The sequence below is a fragment of the Canis lupus genome, chromosome 22 (assembly GCF_011100685.1).
Source record: "Canis lupus familiaris isolate Mischka breed German Shepherd chromosome 22, alternate assembly UU_Cfam_GSD_1.0, whole genome shotgun sequence".
In the NCBI taxonomy this organism is placed as follows: Eukaryota; Metazoa; Chordata; class Mammalia; order Carnivora; family Canidae; genus Canis; species Canis lupus.
The window spans coordinates 18,307,797-18,327,469 of record NC_049243.1 but is presented as its reverse complement, the minus strand read 5'-3'; the positions used below and the strand labels follow the sequence as shown (position 1 = coordinate 18,327,469).

Genomic DNA, 19,673 nt, shown 5'->3' with positions numbered 1-19,673 from the left:
CAATGATATGTATGTTCAATTCAAGAAGTTTAGAATTCAAGTGATCTATCTCTTGTATTTTCATGTTGTCAGTAGTTGAGACTCTGAATGGGATACTCATTCTAATTTTTATGAAACATTGAATCATTTCTTAAATATAAAGAACTCCTATCATATTATTGATATTGTTTTATATTCACTAATGAAAAATTAATCAATTGAGTCTTAATGTTTTTACTATTCTGAATGTAGTGTGAGACTGTCTATAAGGGATATGAATTAGTTTCTTTTGAAGTTTGCAAACTACCTTGAGGGAGAAAATAAAAATGTAAAATAAGTCAAAAACATGTAAATACCACTGAGCAAGATTGACCGTACAATTAAAGTACGTGAATACAAAAATAGAATAAATATTTTAGACAGAAAAATCCAGGTAATTGTTTATGGAGAATGGAGAATGTGAACAAAATTTTAAAAAATTAATCATCAAATTTTACAGACAAGAAGGACACATGGTCTCATCATTAAAAGTATCAAATATAGCATCCCTGATGGCTCAGTGGTTGAGCATCTGCCTTTGACTCAGGGTGTGATCCTGAAGTCCCGGGATCGAGTCCCACATAGGGCTCCCTGCAGGGGGCCTGCTGCATGTGTCTCTGCCTTTTTCTCTGTGTCTCTCATAAATAAATAAAATCTTTTTTAAAAAAAGGTATCAAATAAAAGGGATGGAAAGAAAGTGAAACACTGGTAAATGGAGAAACTCGGTTTGATAGATGGTAAATATTTAAAACAAAAAAACAATTAATACGTGTTTTTACTTTTATTTTTCCTTCTGGGTAACTGTGAACTTTGAAGTCCATCTTGCATAGAAGAAAATTTTTGAAAAGAAAAAAATAGGGATGCCTGGGTGGCTCAGCAGTTAAGCACCTGCCTTTGGCTCAGGGCGTGATCCTGGAGTTCCAGGATCAAGTCCCACATCAGGCTCCCTGCACGGAGCCTGTCTCTCTCTCTCTCTCTCTCTCTCTCTCTCTGTCTCTCACAAATAAATAAAAATCTTTTTAAAAAAATGCCTAATATCTCAGGTAATAAGAGCTAATTAATTATTACAAATAACACTGAATATTCATGTTCCCAAGAATATTGGATCATTTACATGAAAGCCCCATTTCTGTATCTTATACTCAAATTATGGTTTTTGCTATTCCCTACTACCAAAGACTCATACTCTAAACTTGAAAATCCCTCAAGATAAGGTTTCACTGGTTTATTTCTTTAAGGAAATAAAATCAGGAATAACAGAAACAATAGAAATTCACATATGCCATGAATTGGTTAGACCACAATCATTTTTGTCCCTTTTATTTTTATCTCATAGGACAAAAGGATGGTAAATCAAATCCATGCCAACAAAAGCATTTAATTTCAGCAAGTAATTAAAAAAATTCCCTAGCTAATATTAAATGCTTCTTTGGGGAAGTGACTTTTCAAACTATAAGAAGGAGTAGTACCACAGAGAGGCCATAGAGATTTCGTTGCTAGTTGTAAAATAAACAAATTCTTAGAGAATGGATATGTTTTTACTCACTACTGTGCTTATAATGAGATTGAATTTAACTTTTTGTGTACTAATTGTATTAGACTGTGTACATAAAAGTGATGGAATAAGGGTGATTTGGGGATTAGGCAAGCAATCGGAGGTTTGGGAGAATGATACAAAATTAATATGTGCTTGATTTTTTAACTCTTGTATGTGCATTTCTTTGAAGAACGTGAAGCAACAATAAGAATCTTTTAGTGGGATTAGAGATAAAGTCAAACCGGAGTTATGATATAATGATATATTTATTTTGGTTTCTGTGTGGTTTTATTTTTTAACTTTTTTTATTTTTTTTGTTTGTTTAATTTTGGTTTGTTTGGCTTTTGGTTTTCAATTTTGTGCAGAAAAAAATCCTCAAATCAAAACTACAAGCAAAATCCTAACTAGAATGTGGCCTAAATAGAATAAAAATCTCGTTTTATACAACCTAGCACCAGCAAACAATAACATTCAGTAATCAATCAATGGCATCTGTGCTCTCTAATAAAGAAAATAATATGAACATGTTACATTATTAGAGGACCCATTTTACAAATAGATACCACACCTCCTTTGTATTCAAACAAAATTTGCTAGATCAAATTCTAGGATTACATGAAAAGATTGTACAATTTGGTTTCAGAGGAAAATCCACTGTTTAAATCCTCTACTATTTAATAAAAGTCCATAGTCAACCAACTGAGAATACCTATCATTTCTAAAGAGTTGTGTCTTTTGGTTGGTTATATTCCTAATATATATTTAAATAATTATTGATTAATATCCTAGTCAAAGATGAGAAAACAACTGTTAGGCACAAAGGTGATCTCAGTTCTTCTCTCACACTAGCCTTCCGCACAGTAAGTACTCCTTTAGGTTAACGTATTAATTATCAGTTAAAATGAAACTACTGATTACTCAAATTTAAGAAAAATATGTAGAATATATTCTGTTTAATGATATTTCCATAAATCTATAGAGTGTGAAGTAAAATTATATGATACAAATTGTATATATATATAAATTTATTTGATTTCATTAGGTTAAAGGAGAAAGTATATAAACTAGAGACAGTGTTTTACAAGAGTCATAGGATGCATTATCTGAACTTTAAAAATTATTCTAATAGTCAACCTGTATGCATATAAAACATTAAAAAATAATTTCATAAGATATTTATACATATTGCAGTTCCTTTTTGCTCCTTTTAAAATGGGAATGCCTAACACATTTCTTTCACTTTGATCCTTCATATTTTAAGTATATATTATAATTTTCCATCTGTCTTTACAATATGCTACATATATGAGCAAAAATGTGACATATACACAAAAGTTTCCTTTTACTGGTTTTATAAACTTTTAATACTTCCAACATAAATATGAAAAAGCACATTGAATTATTTTTATATGGCTGTTTTATAAATGGAATTTTATTATTTGAACCCTGGCTACCTTGAAAATGTAGCTGATTCACATTTCTAACTATTACTTCATCAGTAAAAGTAGTAAAGGATCATATAAAACAAAAAGAAATTAGTTTAGCTTTCCATTTTAATTAGTCACACCTATCTTATTAGGTATTTAAACCTTGATAACCTAGATTCAGAATTATTAAGATTAAGGTATAATTAGCTGTTCAAATCAATTGTGTCATTCAATTCTATTAATTATGTTGCTAAAATTTATCACATAATTAATCCTAGTATTATTCATTATAACCCACAATTAACAGTCTAGTCAGTCTATAGATGGAAACTGATATAATTCTAAAAAAATACTGCACCAGCATTTTTGCTCTCACATTTGCATTGATTGTCTCCTCTTTCTATGAATAATAACAGAGGTAAATTTAACTTAAACCTTTTACGTTAGGTATTAGCAGTTTCTAGTGTTTTATCAATTATTTGAAGAATTGTATCTAGCTTAGTAGATGGTTTTAGTTAAATACTGTTTTAAGAACAGCATGCCATTTGGCTGTCTTTTTCTGTCAACATGAAGGACGAGAACATTCCTAAAATAAAAAATCTCAAAACAAGCGTATTTCCCAATAAAATATGTTAGCAATATAAATCAAATTAAAGGTAGGCAAAGTACATATAAATCGTAGGTTGCATTGATTTTATTTCACAGAATGCAAACCTTTAATAGCATTTGTTTTTATTATTTATTAACATTGGAAACTAAACTCAGTAAAACATTTTAACATTTTTTGAATGGAAAGACATTTTAAAAAAAAATTCAAAACAAATGTCACTTTAAATCTATGCTTCTAAACACAAATGGGTCTTTAGTTTGCTTTGCATTTCATAGTCCAGTAGCTTTCCATTTTTTCCTACCATTTCTTATATGCTCTTTTATCAAATCGGAAACTACTCTTCCTTATTCTCTTTTACCTGTTGAGCTTTTTCCTATTGTTTCCCTGAGAACATAGATCATAAAAGAACTCCCACAGGCTCCTGCCAAGACGTTTATCCACCCACCCACATTTGGATGATAGATTCTGCGTTTCTACCTGCCACTGTGGATGAACTATATCTATGTTCCTAATTAATATCTATGTCTCTTTCCTTGTGAATAAATTCCTTCCCTTAGGAACATCATTTCATCAATTTGTCTTCTCTCTCAGGGATCAACATGTTTTTCCCCCTCTCTACTATATATCATTCTCATTAGCTACAATAAATTTTTGATTTCCTCAAACTTAAAAGAATAAAATGATAAAAAGTCACACTCCCTTTAACCTGCCTCTCTCTTGCTTCTGATCCACTATTTCTCTCTTTAGAGCTCCAATTTCTCTCTTGAATGTTACCTAGAAAAGCTCCTCACCACTTCTCACCTGATATCCACATGATGTGTCCCAAACCCCTATGTCTTCATTATCATGAATTATTGTCAGCTGCAATTGACACAGTTGATCATTCTTATACTCTTCAAATAGCTGTGTTAATTGGCTTTGAGGACACCGCACTCTCTTGAAATTACTTCTTCCTCCTTGGGTATTCCCTTTCAGTGACTTTTGTTAGTTCTTCATAGTCTAATATGAAAATATTAGAGGGCTCCAGGACTTGATCTTTGGATCATTTCTCTTTCTTTCTATTCTCATATCTTATACATTTAAAAAATCATTTTAAATGTCATCTATGCTTGATGTCTTCAACATTTATATTTTCTGCATTTTATACCCCTTTGAACTACAAGGTACATTTCTGACATTGCAATTTGGAAGCCCAATAGATACAGCAAAAATTATCATGTTGATTGAAGTAAATTTTACTTATAATTAAAATTCACTAGTTAATGTGTTTATCTTGGTAAGTTTTGTCATATGTATATATCCATAAACCATTTCCAAAATCAAGATAATGAATATATCTATTACCCTTTTATATCACAACCCTTCATAATACTTGCATTCCATTCTTTCTCATTCTCATGCTTTATTCCCCAGCCCTGGTCTCCAGATCACAATTTATCTGCTTTCTGCTACTCTAAATTAATTTATATTTTCTATCATTTGCTATAATTATAATTACACAGTATATATTCTACTTTGACTGGCTTCCTTCACTCAGCATAATTATTCTAAAATTCATGTGTGTTGTTGCACGCATCAATAGTTCATTGATTTTTGTTAGTTGGTAGTGTTCCATTATATGGAAATATCACAATTTATCCATTTACTTGTTTATGCATTTTTGTCACCCTCCCCCCAGGTTTTGGGTTATTACAGATTATGTTCCCATGGACATTTGAGTACAACTTTTTAAAAAATATTTACTTATTTATTTGAGGGAGGCAGGGACAGAGACAGAGGGGAAGAGAGAGAGAGAGAGAGAGAGAATTTCCAGCAGACTCCCTGTTGAGTGCAGAGCCCAACATGGTCCTCAGTCTCACCATTCTGAGATCATGAACTGAGTTGAAATCCGTTGCTGGAATCCATTGTTGGAGACACCTGAATGGCTCAGTGGTTGAGCATCTGCCTTTGGCCCAGGGCATGGGGATCAAGTCCCACGGTCCTGGGATCAAGTCCACATCAGGCTTCCTACATGGAGCCTGGTTCTCCCTCTGCCTATGTCTCTGCCTCTCTCTGTGTGTCTCTCATGAATAAATAAATAAAATCTAAAAAAAAACATATAAAAATTGCTTTAAAATAATCCATTGCTTAACCACCTGAGCACCCAAGTACCCTGAGTACAACTATTTTTATGGGGAGAGACTTACCTTTCTTTTGGGCAAATACCAAGAGGTAGGATGGCTGAATCATATGATTGATATATGCTTGACTCTAAAAACTAGCAATCTGTTCCCAAAATTGTATAAATACTTACACTCCTATCAGTAATGTATACAGATATTTTTACCAATAACTAGAATCATCAGTGTTTCTAAATTATAGCCATTCAAGTAGTAGTGGTTAATGCATTAAATTATGCATCTAATTTGTATTTTGCTAATGTCTAATAATGTTGAGAATGTACTCATGTGGTTATTTGCCATGCTTTAGATTTTCTGAAGTATCTGTTCAAACCTTCTGCCCATTTTTCTATTGAAATGTCTGTGGCCTTATTATTGCATTATGAAAGTGATTTTATAGATTCTGAATTAAAGTTCTTCTGATAATGTGCTTTGAAAATATTTTCTCCCAGCATGTGGCTTGTCTTTTCCTGCTTTTAATCCTGTGTTTTGAAATGCAGACATTTTGAGGGCACCTGGTTCAGTCAGTTAAGCGACTGGATTTTGATTTCAGCTCAGGTTGTGATCTCAGGTCATGAGATCAAGGCCCACATAGGTGTCCATGCTCAGTGGGTAGTCTGCTAGAGATTCTCTCTCTCCCTCTCCCTCTGCCCCTACCCCAACTCATGTGTGCGTGCTCTCTCTCTGTCTCAAATAAATGAATAAATCTTAAAAAAAGAAATGTAGACATTTTTAGCCCAACTTACCATCTTTTCCTTTTATAATCTTATTTAAATTCAATGAATTAACATGTATTATTGGTCTCAGAGGTAGAGGTCACTGATTCCTCAGTCTTATATAACATCCAGTGTTTATTACATCATGTGCTCTCTTTTTTTTTTTTTTATTTATGATAGTCACACAGAGAGAGAGAGAGAGAGAGAGAGAGAGGCAGAGACACAGGCAGAGGGAGAAGCAGGCTCCATGCACCGGGAGCCTGATGTGGGATTCGATCCCAGGTCTCCAGGATCGTGCCCTGGGCCAAAGGCAGGCGCTAATCCGCTGCGCCACCCAGGGATCCCCATCACGTGCTCTCCTTAATGTCCATCACCCAGTTACCCATCCCCACAGCCCCCTACCCTCCAGCAACCAGTTTGTTTCCTATGATTGAGAGTCTCTTATGGTTTGTCTCTCTCTTTGATTTGTCTTGTTTTATTTCTTTCCTCTCCTTCCCTATAATCTTCAATTTTGTTTCTTAAATTTCACATGAGTGAGATCATATGATAATTGTCTTTCTCTGATTTACTTATTCTGCTTAGCATTGTATCCTCTTATTCCATCCACATCATTGCAAATGGCAAGATGTCATTTTCTTGATGGCTGAGTAGTATTCTAGTGTGTGTGTGTGTGTGTGTATGTGTGTGTGTGTGTGTGTATTACATCTTCTTTAGCCATTCATCTGTTGATAGACATCTGGGCTCTTTTCCATAGTTTGGCTATTATGGACATTGTTGTTATAAACATTGGGATGCAGGTGCCCCATCCAAGCACCCTAGTCACTTTGTTTCTTTTTAAACTTATTTTGGCTATATGAATCTTTTGTATTTCCATATTAATTTTAAAATCACACTCTCAATAAAAAAAAAGCTTGCTGGGATTTTGATTGGGATTACATTGAAATTGTAAATCAATTTAGACAGAATTGATATCCTAAAATTGAGTATTATCATCCAGGAACATGGTACATCTCTCCATTTTTTTATGTTTTCTTTAATTTCTATTAATTCGATTTTGAGGCTTTTAGCAAACAAATCCTACATATCTTTTGTCAGATTTATTACAAAAAATACACATTTAAAATACTAATGTTTAACATTAATATTTAAAACTATTGTTTTATTTAAAATTTTTGTTCATTAAATTATTTAGTTATTCACTAGAACTACAATTGACTTTTGCATATTGATTTTTTTTCTTTTCAATTTTGTACTACTAATTTGTCGATTTTGTTATTTGGTTAGATTTTCAGATTCTATTAAATTTTCTTTATTTTTTTTTTTATGATAGTCATCAGAGAGAGAGAGAGAGAGAGAGAGGCAGAGACATAGGCAGAGGGAGAAGCAGGCTCCATACACCGGGAGCCTGATGTGGGATTCAATCCCGGGTCTCCAGGATCGCGCCCTGGGCCAAAGGCAGGCACTAAACTGCTGAGCCACCCAGGGATCCCCTCTATTAAATTTTCTAATGGATGGTCATGTTATCCCAAAATAAAATTTAATTTTAATTTTATAGATTATAAAGTTCTACTTCTTTCTTTATAAACTATATTCATTTTATTTATTTTTCTTGCCTTGTTATAATGACTAGAACTTCCAAAACTGTATTGGATAAAAATTATGAGAGTAGAAATTATTATTTTGTCCCTGATCTTTCTGGTATAGTATTTAGTCTTTTATCATTAAACAGAATATTAGTTGTAGGATTTTCATAGCTATTCCTTATCAAATGAGAGATTTTCTACATTTGATTGCTACATTTGATGTTGTTTTAATTAGGAATGAATGCCAACGTTTGTCAAATGGATTTATTTTCTTGATTCTTTGCATGCCTTATAAATTTTTAAAAATACAAATGTTATTAATTTTATCTCAGATGCTAGATATTGGTATTACTATAAATATTATAAGCTTTTCTTTTTTTATTTATTTTTTATTTATTTTTTATTATAAGCTTTTCTATGGATAGACTATAATTAACTTGAAAATGGTTTCTTGGGATACCTGGGTGGCTCAGTGGTTGAGCATCTGCCTTTGGCTCAGGTCATGATCCCAGGGTCCTGATGGAGTTCTGCATCAGGCTCCCCACAGGAAGCCTGCTTCGCCCTCTTCCTATGTCTCTGCCTCTCCTGTATCTCTTATGAATAAATAAAATATTAAAAAAAAGAAAATAGTTTCTCTTTAGGCATTACTTTAAGACCTGTCAGATGAAATCTGAGCAGTGTCTATTGTAACTAATTCCTGCTACTAAAGCAGAACCATTCTGAGTATTTTAAACAGTATACCATGAGGTTTATACTATAGTTGGTGGAAAAAGTATATTTGCCTGGCAATGAGTGTGCACTAGTTTGTATTATCTCTAATCCTTTCAGTTGGTTTTTTTCCTGGCCTTGATTACTTTTTGCCCATACATGAATTAAGCAGTATTTTGATGAATATAAGGATACATTTAGGTCATCTTTAGAGTGCTGTCTTTGTGCAGTTCTCTCTTCTGTGGAACTTTGTCCTGTCTACTCTAGCTACTTTTATTTTGCCGGTCTATCAGTTCCCTTTACTCAAATTAGTGAATATGTGAAGCTTTGCCTGGATTCCTTCTCTCTGTACCGTGTTCTGGAAACTCTCAAGGAGTTATGCTGGGACAAAGAGAGAAGTCTATTTATTTCCTAGTTTTCTGGGAATGCTGTCACTTGTTGCCTGATAGCATCTTTTTTTTTTTCCTTTAAACTGTAGTTAACATACAATGCAATATTGGTTTCAGGAATAGAATTCAGGGACTTATCACTTATATATAACACCCAGTGCTCAACACAAATACCCTCCTCAATACCTATCCCCCATCTAGCCCATCCCCCACCCTCCATCAACCTTCAGTTTGTTCTCTATCTTTAAGAGTCTCTTATGGCTTATTTCCCTCTCCCCCTCCATATGATCATCTCTATTGTTTCTTAAATTACATATGGGAGTGAAACCATATGGTAATTGTCTTTCTCTGACTGACTTTACTTAGCATAATGCCCTCTAGCTCTATCCACGTTGCTAGGAATGGCAAAATTTCATTCTTTTTGATGGCTGAATAAGTCCATTGTGTATATATACCATATCTTTATCCATTCATCAGACAATGGACATTTGGGCTCTTTCCATAGTTTGGCTATTGTTGATAATGCTGCTGTGAGCATTGCGGTGCATAGCCCCTTTGAATCAGTATTTTTATATACTTTGGATAAGTACCTAGTATTGCAATTGCTAGATCATAAGGTGGCTCTATCTTTAACTTTTTGAGAAACCTCAATACTGTTTTCCAGAGTAGCTGTGCCCAGTGTGCATTCCCACCAACAGTGTAAGAGGGTTCCCCTTTCTCCACATCCTCGCCAACATCTATTATTTCTTGTGTTGCTAATTGTAGCCATTCTAACAGGTATGAAGTGGTATCTCATTGTGGTTTTGATTTGTATTTCACTGATGGTAAGTGATACTGAACATCTTTTCAGTCAACGTCTTGATAACCTTCATTTTATATATTTCGTTTCATTTTCTTTTTCTTTTTTATTTTTTTGCTTACTTCAAAGTCATAAAACCACTTTGTGTTATGCCATCATGGCCAGAAGTAGAAGTCCTATATAACAAACTTAATATGTCCAAGAACAAACTATAATATTTTGTCCCAAAACTTTCCCTTTAGCATTCCTTTCCATTTTGGTTATGAAAATCCATTTTTTTCCATGGCTTAGGGCAATAATAGTGCAATAGAGCAATAATAATGATATATTTCCTGACTCGTTTATTTTAATTCCTGTGATCCAAAACAACTACAAACCCAGTTGTCTTTACTTCCAATACATACCTAGAATCCAACTACCACTTACTCTTTCCTACTTATAATGTGGCCAAACCACTCTACTCTTTTATCCATAGTATTCTACTCTAGAGTCTATACTCATTTAATGAGTCAAGATAATATTATTCAAATATGGTAAATCATTGATATTTTTTGCTATTAACCATATAATAGCTTTTCATTTCACTCAGTTTAAACAAATAATGTGGGGATCCCTGGGTGGCGCAGCGGTTTGGCGCCTGCCTTTGGCCCAGGGCGCGATCCTGGAGACCCCGGATCGAATCCCATGTCGGGCTCCTGGTGCATGGAGCCTGCTTCTCCCTCTGCCTGTGTCTCTGCCTCTCTCTCTCTCTCTCTCTGTGACTATCATAAATAAATAAAAAAAAATTAAAAAAATTAAACAAATAATGTGTTCTAATGAGCTATGAGCTAAAGGAGACTCTAGCAGACTCTCCTTTGTCATGTGTATGAAAGAACTCCCGGCAATCATCCTTGCTCACACAGCTCCAGCCTCATTGACCTCCCTGCAAGTCTTTAAGATCACCTTCCTTTGAAACTTTCTGTTTTCTATTTCTTCTAACTGGATCCCTATTTCAATAGATACACAAATAACAGCATTGTTTGTTCCTTCACCTTATGTCTTTATTTAAATATTTCCTTTTCTGTGAGGCCTTCCTTGACTCTAATTTTTAAAATTACCTTCCAGGCTTCCCTTCCCAATTTTAACTTTTTTCCATTTCCCTAGCCACCAAATACATGAAGCGTATTAAAAAATGTTGTTTCTTATTTTGTCTGTCCTCCTACACTATAACAGAAACTTCATGAGAACAGGATTTTTGTCTAGTTTGTTCACTGCTAAATCCTAAACAATTAGAAAAAATATGGCATCTATTTAAAACACTATTTATGTATGTTAAATAACTAAATTTCTTTCCAATAAAAATATTTTATAATGTCTGCTAATTTTAAGACTATCTTTACCTTTAGCCTATATAATTTTCTAGATAATTATTTCTTCTTTTGTTTTATTATCACATTGAAGGATTATGCTGTGTATATAAAGTGTACCCTTTTGTTTTTGTATTATAAAACATTTTTAGTATATAAAGTTATATAAATAATGTTATAACTATCCATATATACAATATTGAGAATAAACAAGTATAATTTAATATTTGTGTTTTTCAATTATTGTATTTCTGATCATGCTGCTTATATCTCAAAGAGGATGTAATTGGTTATCTATTACCAAGTTTCTCCTGAGGGATTCTCTTTAGGATTCTAAGAGGTAACACCAGTAGAAAAACTGCCTACTCTAACAAAATAATGCTACTCCACATTTTCTTGTGTGATACAAAACTAGCAGTATTAATTACATCAAGGCTAATGAAACCTATTCATTTTTCAACTTTATATATATTTAAAACCTTACTTTAAAACTTAGAAACTGTTTTGAGACTGTGTTCTGAATAGATCAATCTAGAAGCTGCTAACACATGGGTTGGCTATGGAAATTGTAAAGCAATGTGAACACTGAAAAATGAAGTCAGGATCATGGCTAGCTTATAGAAGGCTTAATAGTTGAGTGTTCAATTATAGATTTTTACTTTATTTTTCAAATTATGGAAATTCCCCTTTACATTACATTTTATCACTTAAAATATAGTGCTTCTATGATTCAAATAAACATTATTTTTAACAAAATCCCCTTTAGTAAGATTACCGAAAATGTTACACATATTGAAAAATATTTATGAAGATATATAAAGTTGTTACATTATTTGATGCAAAGTAGAATGGTTAGTTTTCACTCACAATGCAGTTTAAAAAACTAAGTGTATGTTTTGTTGATACTCATATCTTGCTAAAAATTCATCCACTTTTATAAAATTAATGTTTTTAGTTATGTATGTTTGTATTAGATCTTTGGTTCTGTAGCTTGATATTATAAGGCAAAATTATATATATTTATCCTCTTTTGGGTTTGTCAGTCCATACTAGAAAATTATATCAATAAGTGAAACCTAATCAATATTATCTGAAGTTAGGGCAGCCCGGGTGGCTCAGTGGTTTAGCGCCGCCTTCGGCCCAGGGCCTGATCCTACAGACCTGGAATCGAGTCCCACATCAGGCTCTTTGCATGGAGCCTGCTTCTTCCTCTGTCTGTGTCTCTGCCTCTCTCTCTCTCTCCCTGTGTCTCTCACAAATAAATAAAATCTTTAAAAATAATAATAATAATATCTGAAGTTAGTAACAGGATCTACATTTATTCTCACTAAATCTGTAAAACCCCTTTTGTCTGCACAAATTTGGATATATCCAAGTATAATTCATGACAAAAACAATAACAATGTATAATTTCAACTAAATAGCATTATAACCTTATAAAATGGAGTGGATTTTTTTTTAATTTTTATTTATTTATGATAGTCACACACACAGAGAGAGAGAGAGAGAGAGAGGCAGAGACACAGGCAGAGGGAGAAGCAGGCTCCATGCACCGGGAGCCTGACGTGGGATTCGATCCCGGGTCTCCAGGATCGCGCCCTGGGCCAAAGGCAGGCGCCAAACCTCTGCGCCACCCAGGGATCCCAATGGAGTGGATTAAAAGTAATTTCCTTACCTTTTAGTTAGTATAATATTGCTTATTTCAGGAGAGGTAAACAAAATATATGTCTCACATTCCTGCTGATATCAAAATATTTGTCCAGCTAGCCAATATACTTATATGACTAGAAGTACTTTAATTACTTTATAACAAAAAGTCGTTTTAAAATTAGTTTATTTGGGATATAGTGGTACTAAGTCGTTAAATGAAGAGAAAGTTAATGAGAAAAATGTATTTTCCTATCATGGCAAATTTTTAACATATATCCAACCTAAAAAGGAAAACCAAATACCATATTAAAAAAAAAAAAAAACAACCACAATCACATCTTATTAAAAATAATAGGACAAGCATAAACCATTGTTTTGTTTTGCTTTATTTTACTGTGTAGAAATTAACAAAGTGGACATGAGGGAAAAATCCCAAAATTCCAAATACTGCTAAGGGAAATATTTTATGTCATAGATGAAGTAATAATAAACTAAAAGACTTGTGATTAGAAGATATTTTATGATATTTCTTAGATTAGAAGTTACTCTGCTACTTATACCTGGAACTAACATTGTATATTAACTAACTAGAAATAAAATAAAAACTTAAAAGAAAAGTTACTCTATTACTGCCATAAAGCCTGTGCTAGTCTAGATTATCTTGCCCATCATCACCATTATCACACAACAGAGAAGGCAATTCGGAGTAAGTAGTTGCAGCAGATATTTTACAGAATTGGAGAAGAATGCAAATCCAAGTTCCAGAATTTGCACAGAACTGTTTTCATAATTACAGAAAGATAACATAACCAGAGCCAAATAAATTTAGCCAAGACTTTGTACTTTGAAAACTGAACTTGACAAAATTATAGAGGCACTACAAATGTGATAGGATAACTGATTGAAAAAAGTTATCCCATATGGATCAATAAGGCAAAGGAAAAAAAATTAAAATAACCAAAGCATGCGATTTTGACTTGAAGCATATTTTTATTTATTCATCATATATGTTATAAATTTACAGAATTTTAATGTATTTATAAAGTATCATGTTAGGATAATATTTGTATATATCATATACATAATTATAATAAATAGGAATGTCTATATTATAGTTACTACAGAATCAGAAAACTGATAATTCCTCAAATGATATTGGATAGCTCTCTACTGAATTTCAGATCTATATATCAGATTTATTTTGGACAGTACGACCATAATGGTCCAGGCACTCAAACTTAGTTTTTCACAATTGGATTCATTTCCCAGATCAGCAATTAGCAAACTTTTTCTCTGTAAAAGGCCAGATGGTAAATATTTTTGACTTTGCAGGCCAAATGGTCTCTCTAATGTTGTAGTGTAGAGATAGTGACAGACAACATGTAAATGAATGAGACTGGCTGTGTTCCAATAAAACTTTATTAATAAAAACTGGTATCAGTCTGGATTTGGTCCACTGGCCACAGTTTGCCAATTCCTGTCTTATAGAGATGATTCAGTAAAGTGGAAAAACAATCAATCTCCTGTAACAGTAAAAAATTTAAGTATCTTTAGTGGGGATTTTCCCCAACTTGTTGTTCCCATCTCTCCCCACTTCCATCTCTTTCCATCACTCCCACGTGACTCCATTATCCTCATCTACTTATATGTCCTATGTGTACCCAAACCCAAACTGTGACTGTCATGTTGTATTTCTTTCTTTTATCCCATCTATCCAGTATTTTGCATGTACAGAGTTTATCCCTTTACAATCTAAAATATGTTCTCATCCCTCTACCCCTTTGCAAAATTCCTGGGATATATTTGACAAATGATTCATTAGAACATCATAGTACCTTCTAGATTCTCCATCCTTCCTATTCTCACTATCATACCTTTTGCTTTCATGTGAAGAATGTAATCTCTTTAATCTTATTTTCAAAACTATTCAAAATCTGAATGCTCTCCAGTGTCAGCTTTAGAAAAGTCAGATCCAAACACTGGATAGAAGGTTATCCTAACCTGCTTGCAGTATTCATAAAACATCCCTTCCTATACTCTGGCATTTGTTCCAAATTCTTCTAAGAACCTTTGCCCACAATTTTCTTCAGAATCTAGACAACACTCAAGCATCCTTTAATATAGTAAAGAGCTCCAGAAAGTTTATATACATTTGATGGCTGATACCTATATTGTGAATGTGTATGTTTAAAATATCTGAGTTCAATAGTGCACTGTTTGTTTGATTCTTAAAAATTGATCAGTTTTACTTTGAAGTATTCTTTCATGGAGTTCTAAGGATTGATTAAATAAATGGGAGATGTTAAGTGACAACTGATGTCAAGAATGAATGGATAGGGGTCACCTGGGTGGCTCAGTCGATTGAGCATCTGCCTTCAGCTCAGGTCATGATCTCCAGGTCCTTGGATAAAGCCCCATGTCGGGCTTCCTGCTCAGTGGGGAGTCTGCTTCTCCCATTCCCTCAGCCTCTCCCCATGCTTGTGCTCTCTCTTTCTCCATATCTTTATGTCTCAAATGAATAAATAAAATCTTTTTAAAAAGCAAAGAATGAATGGATAAGCAGCAAAGCATCTGACATCATAACTATCAGAAAAAAAAGAATAAATTCTTAAAATCACTAATTCAAGAAGACATATATAAATCAATCTGTAAAGACATAATAAAATTTTTCAAGTCATACTGAAGGTATCCTTCAATATCATACTGAAGACTATATATAATGCTTTGCTTTTTTCTCCTGATACTTGGTTTTGTGAATTTGAATTCATGGAGTGAACTAATGCCTTCCTCCCTGGACTAGTTATATCATACCTGGACTTAGTTATATAATACAATGATTTATTCAAACCCCATGATGATTCCCTCACTTTATGTTATTATGAACCTATTTTGAAAAATTCATGAAAAGAGTAATTTCAGGGAACATCTTTGAAGATAAAAGTTGGTTTAGATATTCACAGCACTAGGGGATTTATTTGTTTGCATTTGCCTTGCTTTTGTGATATTATCAAGAAATAACATAGGTCCTAACAGAAATAAGGGAATGTCTGTCTATACATTATTAAGGAAATATTTCAAAAACACCAGGATATCTATTTTTAATTTTATAAAGAACATATAGATTCAGTAAATCAAATACTGATATGGAAAAACATGAATTTAATAAAATACTTGGCATTTTTACTCATTTATGAAGTTTACAAAACAGGATAACTTCTTTTTATAAATAAGGGAGTAAAACCACATCATAAATGGCTACACTATAAAGATACAAATTCAGAATATGTATTTTATTCTCTTTGGTTAAAAAAACTACATGTTATACATGTGAGCAGATCACAAATTGATCTAAGATATAAATTAACCAACCAAGATGCATATATTTTTAATAGAGGTAGAAGCAATGTTTCAAAATTCAAATACATGTAACCTTTTAGGAAATTACATAATTTATAGCATTAACTACTTGCTTTCCTTCCCTATCTGTTTTTCCCTTTATCCATAGTAAAAGAAATTTAATTTTTTAGATAGATATAACTTAGGATAAAGAATATATATGTTATCTTCCCATGTTACTTGCTATTGTCATGTGATTCAGGTCTGTCCTGTGAGAAATAAGCATATGTGTCATGTGGCTCTTCTGGTAGCCTTGTAGTAATTAGCCCGCATGCAATTATCCTCTTTTTTCTTAGTTCTTATCATCGCCACTGTCCTCCTCCTCCGTCTCCATCACTTTGTTTTCTTCTTCCACATCTTGCTCCTTTGTTCATAAGACTCTAAAGTGAACAATAATGAAAATCTTTCATGACAAAAAAATGTGATATATTGAGATCCTTGGTAGCTATTTAATAGAACTTGATGGAAAAACATCATTATAAATATTTTCTAAATTTTCACAGGTTTATTAGCCAGTTGGATACTTTCACAGGTTTATTAGCTAAATTTTCACACGTTTATTGGCCAATTGGATAATTTCTTTAGGAAAATATTATTTAAGTCCTCTGGTTTATTTTCCCTCAGTATTTTTCCTTTGTATTTTTATGTTAATTAATACAATTTTTTATGTATTCTTGATTGTATTACTTAATAATTTATGTTATGCAGTATCCTCTCTCCATCTGTATCATGTCATATTTTGTGGTGCCTTTTGAGACAGAGAAGTCATTACTTTTAATGCAGTTGGTTTACAATTGTTTTTGTTTGTGATTTTTGTGTCTTGTTAAATAAATCTTTTTGCTCCCAATGCAAGATCGTGGCTATGTCCTTATAAACCTTCATAATTTTGCACTTTTCAATTTAGAACACTGATCTACCCACCTTACCCCTAAATGCCTTATAGTTCCTAAAAAATTTCTGTAAATTCCTTTAACTTTTTTCCATATATACTCTTATCATCTGTTTATCATTTTTTCCATCAGTTTTACTTAAATCTTTCAAATATTTTTTTGGCCTTACTCTGCTGACCAGGACTCAAGTGCAATGTTGAATACTGTTAGTGATTGTGGAAATTCTTTTATTCCTCATATTTTAATATTCTAAAAAAAATATTCCATCTGGATTTTTTATTTGTCCTTTGTGACAGGATTGGACCCAATAGCCCAGTCTGCCATTGTGAAAGCAAATATTAAGCTTCCTCTATCTTCTAGGAGAAAGTAGTTTTCTTTCAATAAATTAATTTTGATAGAATAGGTGCAGTGTGGGGCCCGCGAGACCCCGACGGCAGGCGGCAGCCCCGCGCCCCGAATCCAGCACCTCTCCTCAGCCCACTGGCCTTTGCCTGCTCACCAAGGCTGTGCCCTCTGTCCTTTGGCAAAGGAGTGGAATTTGATCCCTTACCGCCAACGAAGTAAGGTACACTTCATCGGTCAAGTATGACTCGGAGAGGCACTTCATTGATGATGTCCACCTGCCCCTGGGCCTGGCAGTGGCCCCCTGTAGCTATGGTCACCTGCCCCCCAACTGCACCTGGTGCAACTACAAGGCAGAGGTACACCTCAAGCCCCACCACAAGCCCACCCGCTTCCCCAGCACCACCATCATCTACCCCAAGTACCCCAAGACCGTCTACACGACCACCCTGGATTACAACTGCTGCAAGACGCTGAGGAGGTTTCTGTCCAGCGTGGGGCTCGAAGCCACAGAGCTCCCAGGCAGCGATGGCCTCCCAGATGAGTGCTGACATGAGCCTGTGTGGGGTTGGACCAGCTCTTCCACTGCCCTCCACGGCCCTCGTGCCCCAAAGGAGTCTGACCTAGCCCATACCTCTAAGCCTGGCCTGGAGAAGGAGAAAATGTCATGGTATCCTACAGTCATTGAGACTATTTTTCTAAAGTGTTCAAATTATTTTCAAAATATTTCCAGTTTTATGCTGTGCAGCTTCCCCCAAAATCTCAATTCGATGAGCAAATAGAAAGCCAACTGGAGCAAAAGAAAAATGGGCCCAGTTTGAAATAGGGAGGAAAGAGAGAGCTCTTCTTCCATTCTCAGTCAGCCTGTTAGCCCGAGGAAGAGTGTGGAGAAAGTCTCCGGGATGGAAAAAGTGAGTTTTAAGAACTTTCAGCCCAGGATGTCTTCACTGACAGTGGTGCTAGTTCCATGAGCTGATATCCAGATGGGTCCCATCTGTGGAAGGCTGAGTCCCATTCCCTAGTTTATTCCCATTTCCATTTGTACTTTCCTGTGTCACCAAAACTCCTGGGATTCTCCAAACCCTTTTCATATCAAAAAAACCCCAAACCACAGTATAAAATAAAGATGCCTGTTTAAAAAAGAAAGAATGAAAAGGTTCACCCTGTTCTCACCTCTCTTCAGAGGAGTCAGGTCCACCAGGGGCCAGTTTGACAGCAATGGCTTCAGTTCTGGTTCCTTCACCTGGTTGGCTCCAAGCATGGGCTATGGCAAAGCACTTTGAACCCTTGGCATCTGGTAATGTCTCCACAGGCTTGTGTAACTCTCCTGATATGTATTTTGGGGTTTCCAAATACTTGCCTATTTTTCTCATAAGGCAAAACGTAGCAGAGAGAAACAGCATTTTGAGAGAATGCTTAGGGAAACCACTTTTGGGGGACTCCCCGAGAGGGCCTCACTCCCAGTGGGAAGGGCCGGTCACACCCAGGACTGCATGGCCACTGGGAGAGGCAGATGGAAATGTTTCTGGTGATCTGTTTCATCTGGATGAGTCTCCTCTCCAGGGACCCTGGATCAACTTCGATGGTGCCAACACCGCAGAGGAATCCTGCCCCTGACTTTAGTCTAAGCCCGAAGGAGCCCTCCCTCCAGGTGAAAGAAAGGCTCAGGGATTGGTGTCATGAGTCAGACTCCCAAACCTGGGCGCTGTGGTGATGGCACTCATTTCTTGTAAGTGCTTACTGTAATGGCAGAGACAATCAGGGCGTGAGGTGCAAATGCACAACACTTTGTGAGTTCAGTTGAGTTGGCCTCAGTAGCAGAAAGGGGGGTGCCTGGGGGGCTCAGGGGCTGAGAGGCTGCTTTTGGCTCAGGACATGATCCCAGGGTCCAGGATTAAGTCCCTCATAGGGCTCCCTGCATGGAGCCTGAGTCTCCCTCTGCCTGTGCCTCTCTGTGTGTCTCTCATGAATAAAGAAAAAATAAATTCTTAAAAAAAAAAAAAAAAAAACAGCAACAGAAAGGGCCGCTGGGCCAGGGGGTGTGGTGGGCCAGACTGTATCTGGCTTCCACCCCCTGCTCACCCTGCCTCCCCACCAGCCCAT

General features: G+C 34.9%; 1 pseudogene; it reads left to right on the top strand.

Annotated features, from left to right (window-relative positions):
- Positions 1 to 14,161: 14,161 nt before the first annotated feature.
- Positions 14,162 to 18,155, top strand: LOC610082 (annotated as a pseudogene).
- The last annotated feature ends 1,518 nt before the right edge of the window (positions 18,156 to 19,673 follow it).